This window comes from Pseudophryne corroboree, chromosome 5 (genome assembly GCF_028390025.1).
Source record: "Pseudophryne corroboree isolate aPseCor3 chromosome 5, aPseCor3.hap2, whole genome shotgun sequence".
Classification (NCBI taxonomy): domain Eukaryota; kingdom Metazoa; phylum Chordata; class Amphibia; order Anura; family Myobatrachidae; genus Pseudophryne; species Pseudophryne corroboree.
In genome coordinates, this window is record NC_086448.1 from 136,166,815 (window position 1) to 136,181,085 (window position 14,271).

At 44.1% G+C, this 14,271-nt stretch overlaps 1 long non-coding RNA gene across 1 annotated transcript in view; it reads right to left on the reverse strand.

Moving 5' to 3' along the window:
• Window positions 1-3,407: 3,407 nt before the first annotated feature.
• The window catches only part of LOC134927380 (uncharacterized), an 85,960-nt gene continuing 75,096 nt past the window's right edge, over window positions 3,408-14,271 (reverse strand). Inside the window, exons 3-4 of the long non-coding RNA XR_010177625.1 lie at window positions 4,953-4,995; window positions 3,408-3,646 (exon numbers count right to left, since the gene is read on the reverse strand). This is a non-coding gene — a long non-coding RNA (uncharacterized LOC134927380). The remainder of the gene's footprint in view (window positions 3,647-4,952; window positions 4,996-14,271) is intronic.

A 14,271-nucleotide genomic window follows, 5' to 3' on the forward strand; every position in this document is an offset into this window, starting at 1 on the left:
GCTGGGTGCTCCTGCTTCTAAGCAGACGATTGCTCGTTGGATTTGCAGTACAATTCAGCTTGCACATTCTGTGGCAGGCCTGCCACAGCCAAAATCTGTAAAAGCCCATTCCACACGGAAAGTGGGCTCATCTTGGGCGGCTGCCCGAGGGGTCTCGGCTTTACAACTTTGCCGAGCAGCTACTTGGTCAGGGGCAAACACGTTTGCTAAATTCTACAAATTTGATACCCTGGCTGAGGAGGACCTGGAGTTCTCTCATTCGGTGCTGCAGAGTCATCCGCACTCTCCCGCCCGTTTGGGAGCTTTGGTATAATCCCCATGGTCCTTTCGGAGTCCCCAGCATCCACTAGGACGTTAGAGAAAATAAGAATTTACTTACCGATAATTCTATTTCTCATAGTCCGTAGTGGATGCTGGGCGCCCATCCCAAGTGCGGATTGTCTGCATTACTTGTACATAGTTATTGTTACAAAAATCGGGTTATTGTTGTTGTGAGCCATATTTTCAGAGGCTCCTTCTGTTATCATGCTGTTAACTGGGTTCAGATCACAAGTTGTACGGTGTGATTGGTGTGGCTGGTAATGAGTCTTACCCGGGATTCAAAATCCTTCCTTATTGTGTACGCTCGTCCGGGCACAGTATCCTAACTGAGGCTTGGAGGAGGGTCATAGGGGGAGGAGCCAGTGCACACCAGCTAGTCCTAAAGCTTTTACTTTGTGCCCAGTCTCCTGCGGAGCCGCTATTCCCCATGGTCCTTTCGGAGTCCCCAGCATCCACTACGGACTATGAGAAATAGAATTATCGGTAAGTAAATTCTTATTTTTTTTGCTGTACTTATAAATCTGAATCACGTCCATAGAACTACAGATTAATATTTGATTATGTGATTAATTTATACTTTATTCCAATGATAATGTTGACAAATCCATTTTTGGCACATCTGTGGGTGCTAAGTATTTTGTTTCTCACTGCATACATTAGGGGCATTTCCAGAGATTAGCATGACCATTAGCGGGACTGAATCTCTGTAAGAGTTTTGTCACTTTACAGTCCGCTCTCAATAATGTTGATTTCTACTTTTCCACAAAGTACTGTGTGTTGTCTTGTAATTTATCTTACATATGGCTATAGCCTGTAAGCTTACAATTAAGGCCTTTTTGTTTAATATCAAACTTTTACTGCTGTTTGTTTGTTACCACTTGTTAAGTGCTTTAGAGTATGATGATAGCAGGAGGCAGTCAATTTACCGGCTGTTGGGATCCCAGCTGTCAGGATACCGCCGCTGGAATCCCGACAAAATCTCAACCGCCGGCTGGAATCCCCACTTGGGTGGTGGTCCATATAACCCTGTGGCGGCCAAAAGGCGCCACCGGTCCCGAAGTGTGGTGAGCGTAGCGAGTCCACGAGGGGACGCGCTGTGCTTGCCGCTGGTATCCCGGTCTCCTGACCTCTGGGATCTCGACAGCTGGGATATCATACTGATCCCTGGTGATGCAATATAAATAAATCTAAAAAAATAAGTGTTTGGGGATACTGGTTCTGTCTTTATTTGATGTGTAACACTTGGCTTTGACTTTTGTTTTTACATTGCTATTACATATCTACAGAGGCGATTTCTTCTATAAGCTGTTCTGGTCGGGGCACAATGTGTGGCATTGAAATTATTGCTTGGCACCACAAAAGGGGTGAGAAAGTTCTGTAGACACCAATTTAAGACATATCCACCTCCGATGCTAGAAGCTTATGCACAGATGTCATTAAAGAACACAACATACAGTATGTAATAGGGTCCGAGTTTGCTGGAGGTGCAGGATGTTGGACGGTGTCGGATTTTTCTTTAAAGCGGCAATATTTACAATACAAAACCATGCTTTGTAAATGATTACCGCTTTAAAAAAAACGTCCGAGATTGGCCGCACCTCCAGCATACTTGGACCCTATTACATACTATATGCCCCCAAATCTCTAATTTTTGCATTTCAACAGAACTTAAACATTACCACATCCACATTAGGCAGGGAACGGCCCAGTCAGCCTAGCTCCTCCCATGACAACCAGATAATTAGTGCACCCCAGCAGCTGACACCATGTAGGCGTGGTAAAGCATGCATACAAATGGAAAGATAAGTTACAGTTAGGAAAAGATAAGTTAGTGAAATCCACACAAATGTTTCTTCATTATAATAAATGACCCCTACTCGGGAACCAAGAAAGTTCCATAGATCGCACTGTGGGGGTAATTCAGACCTGATCGCTTGGCTGCATTTTCGTGCATGCGCAATGCACAGGCGCGTCACACTGGTACAAAATGGATCGCTGCTCAGCGATGAGTTTGTGCAAAGGATCCATTCACATGGGCGTTCGCAAGGAGATTGACAGGAAGAAGGCATTTGTGGTTGGCAACTGACCGTTTTCTGGGAGTGTTTGGAAAAATGCAGGCATGTCCAAGCGTTTGCAGGGTGGGTGTGTGACGTCAATTCTGGTGCTGAACAGGCTGAAGCGATCGCAGCGGCTAAGTCCTGGGCTGTGCAGACACTGCACACAAGCTGTTTGTACAGTTCTGCTACACATAGGATCGCACACTTGTACAGCTAAAATACACCCCCCCCGTAGGTGGCGACTATCTGATCGCAGCAGTGCAAAAATCGCCTGCTATCGCTCAGGTTTGAATTAGGCCCTGTGTCCCTCTATTTGTGAAAGCTATTAGCACATTTTTGCTTTTATAATGTAGCCCCTTAAACTATTTGTTCATAATGAGATGTATTAGAGTATAGATACTCTGAATATTAGAGTAAATATATATTAATTATTTATTGAATGTGTAAATACATGAAATATCTTTAATATTTATATTGTATTCCTGAATTGTTTATAAAGGAGGGTGGATGGTGGTTGTAAAATACAGTGTAATGTGGAATATTAGAATTGATACCAGGACACTTTGGCACGAGAAGGGCTAGTGAGACTTTTCTAGAAGCCCTCGTGCCGGGTAGTGAGTGCCAGGATGAAGAGCCGTTGGAGAGGGAAGCGCGAGCTGGAGGGAGAGCGGCAGAAGACGGAGCTGACAGGAGGGAAGCGGCTAGAGAGAGACGGAGTTACCGCTGAGGAGATCGGGGCTGGGAGATGCCTGATCGTGACCAGAAGCGGTAGTGACCCCGGGAACAGGAGGACTGGACTGCGGCCTCAGGAGCAGGGGGAGCACTAATTAAAGCTAAGCGGAGATCCGAGTGACAGCGACGCTGAGGGGGAAGCGCGAGGGAGAAGCGGAAAGGTGTGCGGCGAGGGGCTGAGAGAGAGGACTCGCTGAGGAAAAGACGCGCTGGACCCGAGTGACTGCAAGTAGCGGGCAGCAGAGACCCCCGGTATGATGACAAAAACACAGATGTAGTGACTATACTTACCAGCGGCAAATCCTGGTAAGTGGTGTGTAGTGATCGGATCGCGGGCAGCAGAGGCCCCGGTAACGGAGGAGCTGCATCAGTAAAAGCGGCGCTGAGGAGAAGTTCACTCGGGCATCACAAACAGCTTTCCCCCGAACACACCCCCAGGGGCCCGGCTAATCCGCTTTCCACCAACCCGATCAGGGCAGCGGTGACACATCAAATGTGAGTGACGGTATAAGGGAGGGAAGGAGGTGGTTTCCGTCCTTAAAAAAGAATGAGAGGGATGGACATGAATAAACTGCAGCACAGAAAGGGCATCCACTGAAGGGGATTTTACATGTTTAATAGCATTGCAGTGAAGGGAATTTATATCCAAATCTAGCAAGGAAGCTGTCCATTCTGCTGTAATGGATATATGAACAGTAATTATAACATTGACTGTATATTAGTGAAAGGAACAATAATCTCCAAGTAAGAGGATGAGGCAGTTGCAGGTTGAAGAAAGTAAAGGACTTGTTAGTATCTGAATCTAGCCTGCACCTATTTTCACAGTATAATTACTCATAAATGCCATTATAAGCATTTAGAAAGGGTAAGAGAACAACCGCTTTACCTGTGGAAAAGGAATTGAAGGAGTTGAAAAGCCCTATACTAAATGTCATCATTTTGGATTGACATGAGCATGATACAGTTATGGGGATGAGAGTGAGAAGCGTAGAAGTCACTGCTGTAGACTAATTAATGTGCAACTCCAGTGAAAAAAAAAAGGTGCATAGACTTTTCCTCACATATTACAATCCTTATTATAGGATTCCCAGGGCAAGATAACATTTAGTGATACACTACCCCATTGCATATATGGTATGGTCGTCCAAGTATAATAATTAAATATCCTGGGTTAGGACAACAGACTGGATGATCACAGAAGTGGAATGATCAACTGTGACTTCCCCAGAAGTAGATGAAGTAAATAGTTGGGGGAGAAAGATAATAGAGGTATCCTGTATAACTCGCAATGGAAACAGTCATCCCCTGATGAATTCCAATTGATGGAGTCCCTTTCCTAAGTCGTGTGGACCTGTATCTTATCATTTGACGAGGATCCTCAAGTCAGATAAACCAACTGGAATAGTGACGGTGCTCAACAGTACAACATAGGGGATATATATATTTAATGAAATTGACTATTTAAGTACAATTTTCGTACTGTATTCATCCTTAAGTGACGACTAATGCCATTTTCTCCAACGTAAAGTGGGCCCCAACAGTGCACCAACGAAAACCAACAAGTGAAGAAAGAGACTGCAGGGGGACAAATAAGGTTATTGTATATGTATGTTTAATCTATATAAGCAATACAGTAGTTATAATATTGTTGTATTGTATAAACTGTTACAATATAGATATCTGAATGAAAATATCGTGGTATAGTATATCATTATTCTGTGTGTAGTGAGTTATAAAAAAATATGCTTATTCATACCCTAATAGGGACCTAAGGTAATGGTGTGTTAATTCTGAGAACAACCAAGTATAGTAAAGTATAAATTCAGGTTCATGAATACTTACCGTGGATGTGGACAAGTGGCCGCCGTCAGATGAACATCGGGATCTGAAAGACAAAAGAAGAGAACAAGGTAAATTAAACACATCACCCAACCCACACTCTAAACAGTAACTACAACACTACTGGCAACCGCTTTCCCAAGCAAGCCTGGGTTGGTCTATTGATTGCTTGGGTGGAGGCACTAAGTCATCTGGGAATATTAACCTTTGTATTGCATAAATAGAGAGCTACTAAGGGTTACATTTGGAGGCACTGCTGAGATTCGAACTACCCAGGATTCAGTGGTTGATACCGAAACTATACATCATGGAAGAAGTTACCAACGCCGATATCTATAGGTGGTGTAAAGAAAAGGGCGTGGAACCCTTATGCAGCTTTGGGCTAGTTGGAAAACTTTCATTAGCCAGTGATGATGCAGTCATTCGGGCTGTTGTGCAACTTTATGGTATCAGTCAACCATGTATGGTTGATCGATGGAAAGGACAAGAGGGAGAAACTTTTGCTATCTTACTTAGTAATAGACTTCCTTTGGATAACACATTACTACCCAGTATGGTGGTGGTTGAAGATGTCCCTGGGCGAAAAGTTCAACTAGTGTGGCCTGAAAGTATGGAAGAAGCAGCCACCCCAGGAGAAGACATGGGAAATAATACCACTGCTGCAGGAGACTGTTTTCATATTACTAGTGGGGAGAATCTGACAGAGAATGTGGAAGAATCTCCTGGGAAAGGGGTGGAAACCATGATGGATAAAATGGTTAGTCAGATGGAGAGATTGCATTATGAAGGGGGATATAGAAGACTCAGGATTTTCTCAGGTATTTCCCCTGTGCCTGCTGGTGAAGAAACCTACGATACTTGGAGAGAGGCAGCCATTCAACACTCTGAAGAGTGGCAATGTCCCGAGCATATCAAACGACAGCGTATAGTGGAAAGTCTCCGGGGACCCGCTATGAGAGTGATTCAAGCCACAAGGAGGAGTAAGTCTACAGCTACTCTGAAGGATTATCTAGAGGCTTTGGATTTTTCTTATGGCACCATGGAGGATGTAGGGGATTTGATGTCAAGATTACATCGCACCTATCAGGAACCGGGGGAGACTCTAACTCAATATATTTATAGAGTGGATAGATTGATTTACCAAATTGTAGAGAAAGGGGGGATAGCTAAGGAGGCGGTAGATGAAAGCAGAATGCGACAGGTTCTGAAAGGAGCTCTCACGCTTAATCCAGTTGCACAGAGACTACGTTGTACCCGACGGTCAGGACCAGCACCCAGTCTCACGGAACTTGTGAAGGAGGTCAAGTTAGAGGAAGTACAAATCGAGAATCGAGACAAGACTATTAAGAGAGTCAAAGCTATTATACCTGCTATACCTGCCCCCACCTCCACTGTTATGGATGATCGATTGATTAAGTTGTTAGAAGATCAAAATAAAAAAATAGACCAATTGATTGCTTTACAGAGTACAGCGTCATCAAGGCCCTACTGGGCGTCGGACTCAAACAGAGGAAGGACAAGGGGAAGTGGTAGTCGTGGGACTATACTCTGTTATAATTGTGGACAACCAGGGCATAGATCCTTTGAATGCCCAGTGAGTGGTATGGAGAGGAATGGAAGAATGCCGTTTTACCACCGGTCCAGAGATGAGCAGATGGAAAACCCCAACGGGAGTTCTGTGAACCCCTCACAGGCTCCCCAACAATAAATGTTTATGCTATGGGGAGTGCCCAGTGGTCCGATGCTATTCCAGACAGTCTCATGGGAAATGCACCATTAGTGAAAGCCCTAATAAATGGACAGGAATGTATGGTGTTGTTGGACAGTGGGTCACAAGTGTCCATTGTATTTGAAACATGGTACCGGGAGAATCTGTCAACTGTTCCCATTCAAGCTCTTAGCGGTCTTACAGTATGGGGCCTCAGTGAACAGAAGTACCCGTATTTGGGGTACATAGTTACACAACTCACTTTGGAACCTGGACTAATTACCCCTAATGAGTCTATTCCATTGGTTGCACTGATTTGCCCTGATTCCCCTGGGGATAATGGCCACTTGTCCGCTATAGTGGGTACTAATACCAATATGTTTAGAAATCTAAAGCGATGGTGTGATAAACAAGACAGAGGAAATAATGAAGGGATGAGACCATCGGTAGAACCAGAAATAGTTCACTGTAAATTCTTGGAAAGTCATCCTGATCGAATGGTTACCCATTCGTCTACCGGGTCTCCGTTCAATTACAAACGATTAAATCTGGAAGAGTGTTTTTATGGGAGTGATATTGATCAGACACGAAAAGACCTGCTAATGGAACAGCTCATGTTAAGGGAAGATGTTTTTTCCAAAAGTGATTGGGACTTAGGGACTGCCACGGGTGTTGAACATCATATTAAATTGACAAATAATACTCCATTCCGAGAGAGATCCAGGAGATTGGCTCCGGCTGATTTCGAAGACGTCAGGAGCCACCTTAGAAATTTGTTGGAAAATAATGTCATCGCTGATTCCGAGAGTCAGTATGCTTCACCCATTGTGGTTGCTCGGAAAAAGACTGGAGAAATTCGTCTATGTATAGACTATCGTACTCTGAACAATAGAACTGTGCCTGATCAGTACACCGTACCTAAGGTAGACGAGGCCTTGGATTGCCTTCAAGGGAGCCAGTGGTTCTCTGTTCTTGATCTACGATGCGGGTACTATCAGATCCCCATGAGTAAGGAGGATAGGGCCAAAACCGCTTTCATCTGCCCTATTGGGTTCTATGAGTTCTTAAAGATGCCCCAAGGAATCAAGGGAGCACCGGCTACTTTCCAACGAACCATGGAACAAACTGTAGGTGACATGTGTTACCGGGAAGTATTAGTGTACCTAGACGATATCATCGTGTTTGGGAAAGATCTAGATGAACACAATGCCCGGTTACTGAAAGTGTTAGATCGTCTACGAGCCAGAGGGTTAAAGTTATCAGCTGAAAAATGTAACTTGTGTAGATCTTCAGTTAAATACTTGGGACATGTGGTGAGTCGGAACGGGATAGCCACAGACCCAGAGAAAGTGGCCACGGTGAAGAAATGGCCCCGACCCACCAACCTTAAAGAATTGAGGTCTTTTCTGGGTTTCTGCGGCTACTACAGGAAATTTGTAGAGCACTATTCCAAAATCGCTAAACCATTGACAGATTTAACAAGAGGATATCCGCCAGTCAATAAAGACCGAAGGAAGAAATCAGATGTAGACATGTCTTACCATAAGCCCAGAGAATTGTTTGGAAACAGGTGGACTGACCAGTGTGAGGAAGCCTTTGTTACTCTGAAAGATCGCCTCACTAAATCTCCTGTGTTGGCCTATGCTATACCTGATTTGCCTTACGAAGTACACATAGATGCCTCCTTAGACGGGCTTGGAGGGGTGTTGTACCAAAAACAAGAGCAACTGTTGAGACCCATTGCCTATGTTAGTAGAGGAATTTCCAGTAGTGAAAGAAATTATCCAGTCCACAAGTTGGAATTTCTCGCATTAAAATGGGTGATTAGCGAAAAATTACACGACTATCTTTACGGAGCTCAATTCATTGTACAGACGGATAACAATCCACTAACCTATGTACAGACATCCGCTAAACTGGATGCTACTGGACACCGATGGCTGGCAGCCCTTACCAACTATGACTTCACTATCAAATATAAGCCAGGTATTAATAACCAAGATGCGGATGCTCTATCTAGGATGCCGCACCCAGAACCTTCAGGATGTGAATCTGATTGGATTGAAGTACCCGCTGGGGTAGTGAAAGGACTGTGTCAAAATATTAATGTCACCAGACATCAAGAAGTGGCTGCTGTATATAATATAGGAGCTTCTGAAATGGCTATTCCTCCTTCCTATTGTAGATTAGGAAGTAATGAACTGCAGGGGTTAGGGTTGATAACATCAGACCAATTGGCGCAAGAACAACGAAATGACCCTAATATTCTGCCTATTGTACGGAGGCTCGAAGATCATACCTATCAGTTACATCGCTCTCAATTACCCAGGAAGGCACAAGTGTTAATGCGACAGTACAAGAAGTTAACTATTATGAATGGGGTATTATATCGAAAGGTAATTAAGAAAGAAGGAGGTACTAAAATGCAGATAGTATTACCCACCAAATATAAGCAGATGGTGCTAGAAGCATTGCATGATCACCACGGTCACCTTGGTTATGAGAAAACCCAGGGGTTGGTGTCGGATCGTTTTTTCTGGGCTCATATGAATCAGGATATAGAACGCTTCTGTAGAACATGTGGGAATTGTATTCTCCGAAAAACGTTACCTGTATCTGCCGTTCCATTAGTTAATATCAACAGCACGGGACCTTTGGAGTTAGTATGCATCGATTTTCTCACTTTAGATGGCCCTGGAAGATCAGACTGTCATATTCTTGTGGTAACTGACCATTTCACGAGGTATGCCCAAGCCTACTTAACTGTGAACCAGACTGCAATAACTGTTGCAAGAACCTTGTGGGAGAAATTCTTCATACATTATGGATTGCCAGCAAGAATTCATTCCGATCAAGGTCGAGAATTTGAGAGTAAAGTAATTAGAGAACTGTGTCATTGCTGTGGTATAACTAAATCTCGCACTACCCCTTATCATCCACAAGGAGACCCGCAGCCTGAGCGATTTAACAGAACGTTATTAAACATGTTAGGTACATTAGATTCTAAAAGAAAGTCCAACTGGCGGAAATATATTGCTCCTTTAGTTCATGCATATAATTGCACTCGGAACGACACTACGGGATACACCCCATATTACCTCATGTTTGGGCGGGAGGCCAGATTACCCATAGATATTTGTTTAGGAACTTGTAATAATTCTGGTTCAAAGATATCTCACAGCCAATATGTAAGACAACTTCGTCAACAGTTGCGAGAAGCATATCAAATAGCTGCAGAGGCTGCTCGGAAAATGGGTGACAGAAACAAAGAATATGTTGATAGGCATGTTAAGGAACACCTCTTAGAGCCTGGAGATCGAGTGCTGATTAGAGCTCTGGGGGTACCTCGAAAGCAAAAGTTACAGTATAAATGGAAACCTACTCCGTATACAGTATTGAGACAGCTCCCTAACATTCCGGTATACCAACTTGCACCAGCAAATGGACAAGGAAGTATGGTAACTTACCATAGAAAACATTTACTCCCTATTGCACAGGACATTAGGTGGGAAAATACTGTATCGTGTCCTAGGGAAGATACTGAAGCTAAAAGTATTGGTACTCAAGAAATTAACTTTCGGGGCCAGAGACCGGAAGATGAGGAGATTGAGGATGACTCTAATGCAGGATATTACTATTGGGAGAGTGAGCCGTGGGGATCAGGAACCCATGGATTGGAATCATTTCCTGGGGGACAAGTAAAAATACCCCTTTCCTACCATGGGGAAGAACAGGAGAATGTTGGAAGCATTGATGGTAATGGAAATGAATTCAGAGGTGAACTAAGTGAAGTTCCTGAACCCATTCATATGGTTGATAAGGGTGAGGGAGTTATTTCTGAACAACCCCATTGGTCACCTAGGCCTCAACGAGTTAGGAGGGCTCCTAGAATACTTACCTATGACCAGTTAGGAACCCCTAATGAAATTCCCTTGGTATTACACCCTAGCATGGTGATGTCATGGCCGTATTTTGGATGGAATGTAAATGGTTATACTTAGATAGAACCATAGAATGTGCATGTAGGTGGTGACATCCACTTAAATCACCATATCTAATCGTATTTAAGCGTATTCACCAGGGGGAGAATGTAGCCCCTTAAACTATTTGTTCATAATGAGATGTATTAGAGTATAGATACTCTGAATATTAGAGTAAATATATATTAATTATTTATTGAATGTGTAAATACATGAAATATCTTTAATATTTATATTGTATTCCTGAATTGTTTATAAAGGAGGGTGGATGGTGGTTGTAAAATACAGTGTAATGTGGAATATTAGAATTGATACCAGGACACTTTGGCACGAGAAGGGCTAGTGAGACTTTTCTAGAAGCCCTCGTGCCGGGTAGTGAGTGCCAGGATGAAGAGCCGTTGGAGAGGAAAGCGCGAGCTGGAGGGAGAGCGGCAGAAGACGGAGCTGACAGGAGGGAAGCGGCTAGAGAGAGACGGAGTTACCGCTGAGGAGATCGGGGCTGGGAGATGCCTGATCGTGACCAGAAGCGGTAGTGACCCCGGGAACAGGAGGACTGGACTGCGGCCTCAGGAGCAGGGGGAGCACTGATTAAAGCTAAGCGGAGATCCGAGTGACAGCGACGCTGAGGGGGAAGCGCGAGGGAGAAGCGGATAGGTGTGCGGCGAGGGGCTGAGAGAGAGGACTCGCTGAGGAAAAGACGCGCTGGACCCGAGTGACTGCAAGTAGCGGGCAGCAGAGACCCCCGGTATGATGACAAAAACACAGATGTAGTGACTATACTTACCAGCGGCAAATCCTGGTAAGTGGTGTGTAGTGATCGGATCGCGGGCAGCAGAGGCCCCGGTAACGGAGGAGCTGCATCAGTAAAAGCGGCGCTGAGGAGAAGTTCACTCGGGCATCACAAACAGCTTTCCCCCGAACACACCCCCAGGGGCCCGGCTAATCCGCTTTCCACCAACCCGATCAGGGCAGCGGTGACACATCAAATGTGAGTGACGGTATAAGGGAGGGAAGGAGGTGGTTTCCGTCCTTAAAAAAGAATGAGAGGGATGGACATGAATAAACTGCAGCACAGAAAGGGCATCCACTGAAGGGGATTTTACATGTTTAATAGCATTGCAGTGAAGGGAATTTATATCCAAATCTAGCAAGGAAGCTGTCCATTCTGCTGTAATGGATATATGAACAGTAATTATAACATTGACTGTATATTAGTGAAAGGAACAATAATCTCCAAGTAAGAGGATGAGGCAGTTGCAGGTTGAAGAAAGTAAAGGACTTGTTAGTATCTGAATCTAGCCTGCACCTATTTTCACAGTATAATTACTCATAAATGCCATTATAAGCATTTAGAAAGGGTAAGAGAACAACCGCTTTACCTGTGGAAAAGGAATTGAAGGAGTTGAAAAGCCCTATACTAAATGTCATCATTTTGGATTGACATGAGCATGATACAGTTATGGGGATGAGAGTGAGAAGCGTAGAAGTCACTGCTGTAGACTAATTAATGTGCAACTCCAGTGAAAAAAAAAAGGTGCATAGACTTTTCCTCACATATTACAATCCTTATTATAGGATTCCCAGGGCAAGATAACATTTAGTGATACACTACCCCATTGCATATATGGTATGGTCGTCCAAGTATAATAATTAAATATCCTGGGTTAGGACAACAGACTGGATGATCACAGAAGTGGAATGATCAACTGTGACTTCCCCAGAAGTAGATGAAGTAAATAGTTGGGGGAGAAAGATAATAGAGGTATCCTGTATAACTCGCAATGGAAACAGTCATCCCCTGATGAATTCCAATTGATGGAGTCCCTTTCCTAAGTCGTGTGGACCTGTATCTTATCATTTGACGAGGATCCTCAAGTCAGATAAACCAACTGGAATAGTGACGGTGCTCAACAGTACAACATAGGGGATATATATATTTAATGAAATTGACTATTTAAGTACAATTTTCGTACTGTATTCATCCTTAAGTGACGACTAATGCCATTTTCTCCAACGTAAAGTGGGCCCCAACAGTGCACCAACGAAAACCAACAAGTGAAGAAAGAGACTGCAGGGGGACAAATAAGGTTATTGTATATGTATGTTTAATCTATATAAGCAATACAGTAGTTATAATATTGTTGTATTGTATAATAAGAATTTACTTACCGATAATTCTATTTCTCGGAGTCCGTAGTGGATGCTGGGGTTCCTGAAAGGACCATGGGGAATAGCGGCTCCGCAGGAGACAGGGCACAAAAAAGTAAAGCTTTTACCAGATCAGGTGGTGTGCACTGGCTCCTCCCCCTATGACCCTCCTCCAGACTCCAGTTAGGTACTGTGCCCGGACGAGCGTACACAATAAGGGAGGCAATTTGAATCCCGGGTAAGACTCATACCAGCCACACCAATCACACCGTACAACTTGTGATCTAAACCCAGTTAACAGTATGATAACAGAAAGAGCCTCTTAAAGATGGCTCCTTAACAATATAACCCGAATTTGTTAACAATAACTATGTACAGTATTGCAGATAATCCGCACTTGGGATGGGCGCCCAGCATCCACTACGGACTCCGAGAAATAGAATTATCGGTAAGTAAATTCTTATTTTCTCTATCGTCCTAAGTGGATGCTGGGGTTCCTGAAAGGACCATGGGGATTATACCAAAGCTCCCAAACGGGCGGGAGAGTGCGGATGACTCTGCAGCACCGAATGAGAGAATTCCAAGTCCTCTTTTGCCAGGGTATCAAATTTGTAGAATTTTACAAACGTGTTTTCCCCCGACCACGTAGCTGCTCGGCAGAATTGTAATGCCGAGACCCCTCGGGCAGCCGCCCAAGATGAGCCCACCTTCCTTGTGGAATGGGCCTTAACAGATTTAGGCTGTGGCAGGCCTGCCACAGAATGAGCAAGTTGAATTGTGTTACAAATCCAACGAGCAATCGTCTGCTTAGAAGCAGGGGCACCCAACTTGCTGGGTGCATATAGTATCAACAGCGAGTCAGATTTTCTGACTTCAGCCGTCCTTGAAATGTATATTTTTAAGGCTCTGACAACGTCCAACAACTTGGAGTCCTCCAAGTCGCCAGTGGCCGCAGGCACCACAATAGGTTGGTTCAGGTGAAACGCTGATACCACCTTAGGGAGAAAATGCGGACGAGTCCTCAGTTCTGCCCTATCCGAATGGAAGATTAGATAAGGGCTTTTATAAGATAAAGCCGCCAATTCAGATACTCTCCTGGCGGAAGCCAGGGCCAGTAACATAGTCACTTTCCATGTGAGATATTTAAAATCCACCTTTTTCAATGGTTCAAACCAATGGGATTTGAGGAAATCTAAAACTACATTTAGATCCCACGGTGCCACCGGAGGCACCACAGGAGGCTGTATATGCAGTACTCCTTTAACAAAAGTCTGTACCTCAGGAACTGAGGCCAATTCTTTTTGGAAGAATATTGACAGGGCCGAAATTTGAACCTTAATAGATCTCAATTTGAGACCCATAGACAATCCTGATTGTAGGAAATGTAGGAAACGACCCAGTTGAAATTCCTCCGTCGGAACACTCCGATCCTCGCACCACGCGACATATTTTCGCCAAATGCGGTGATAATGTTTCGCGGTGACTT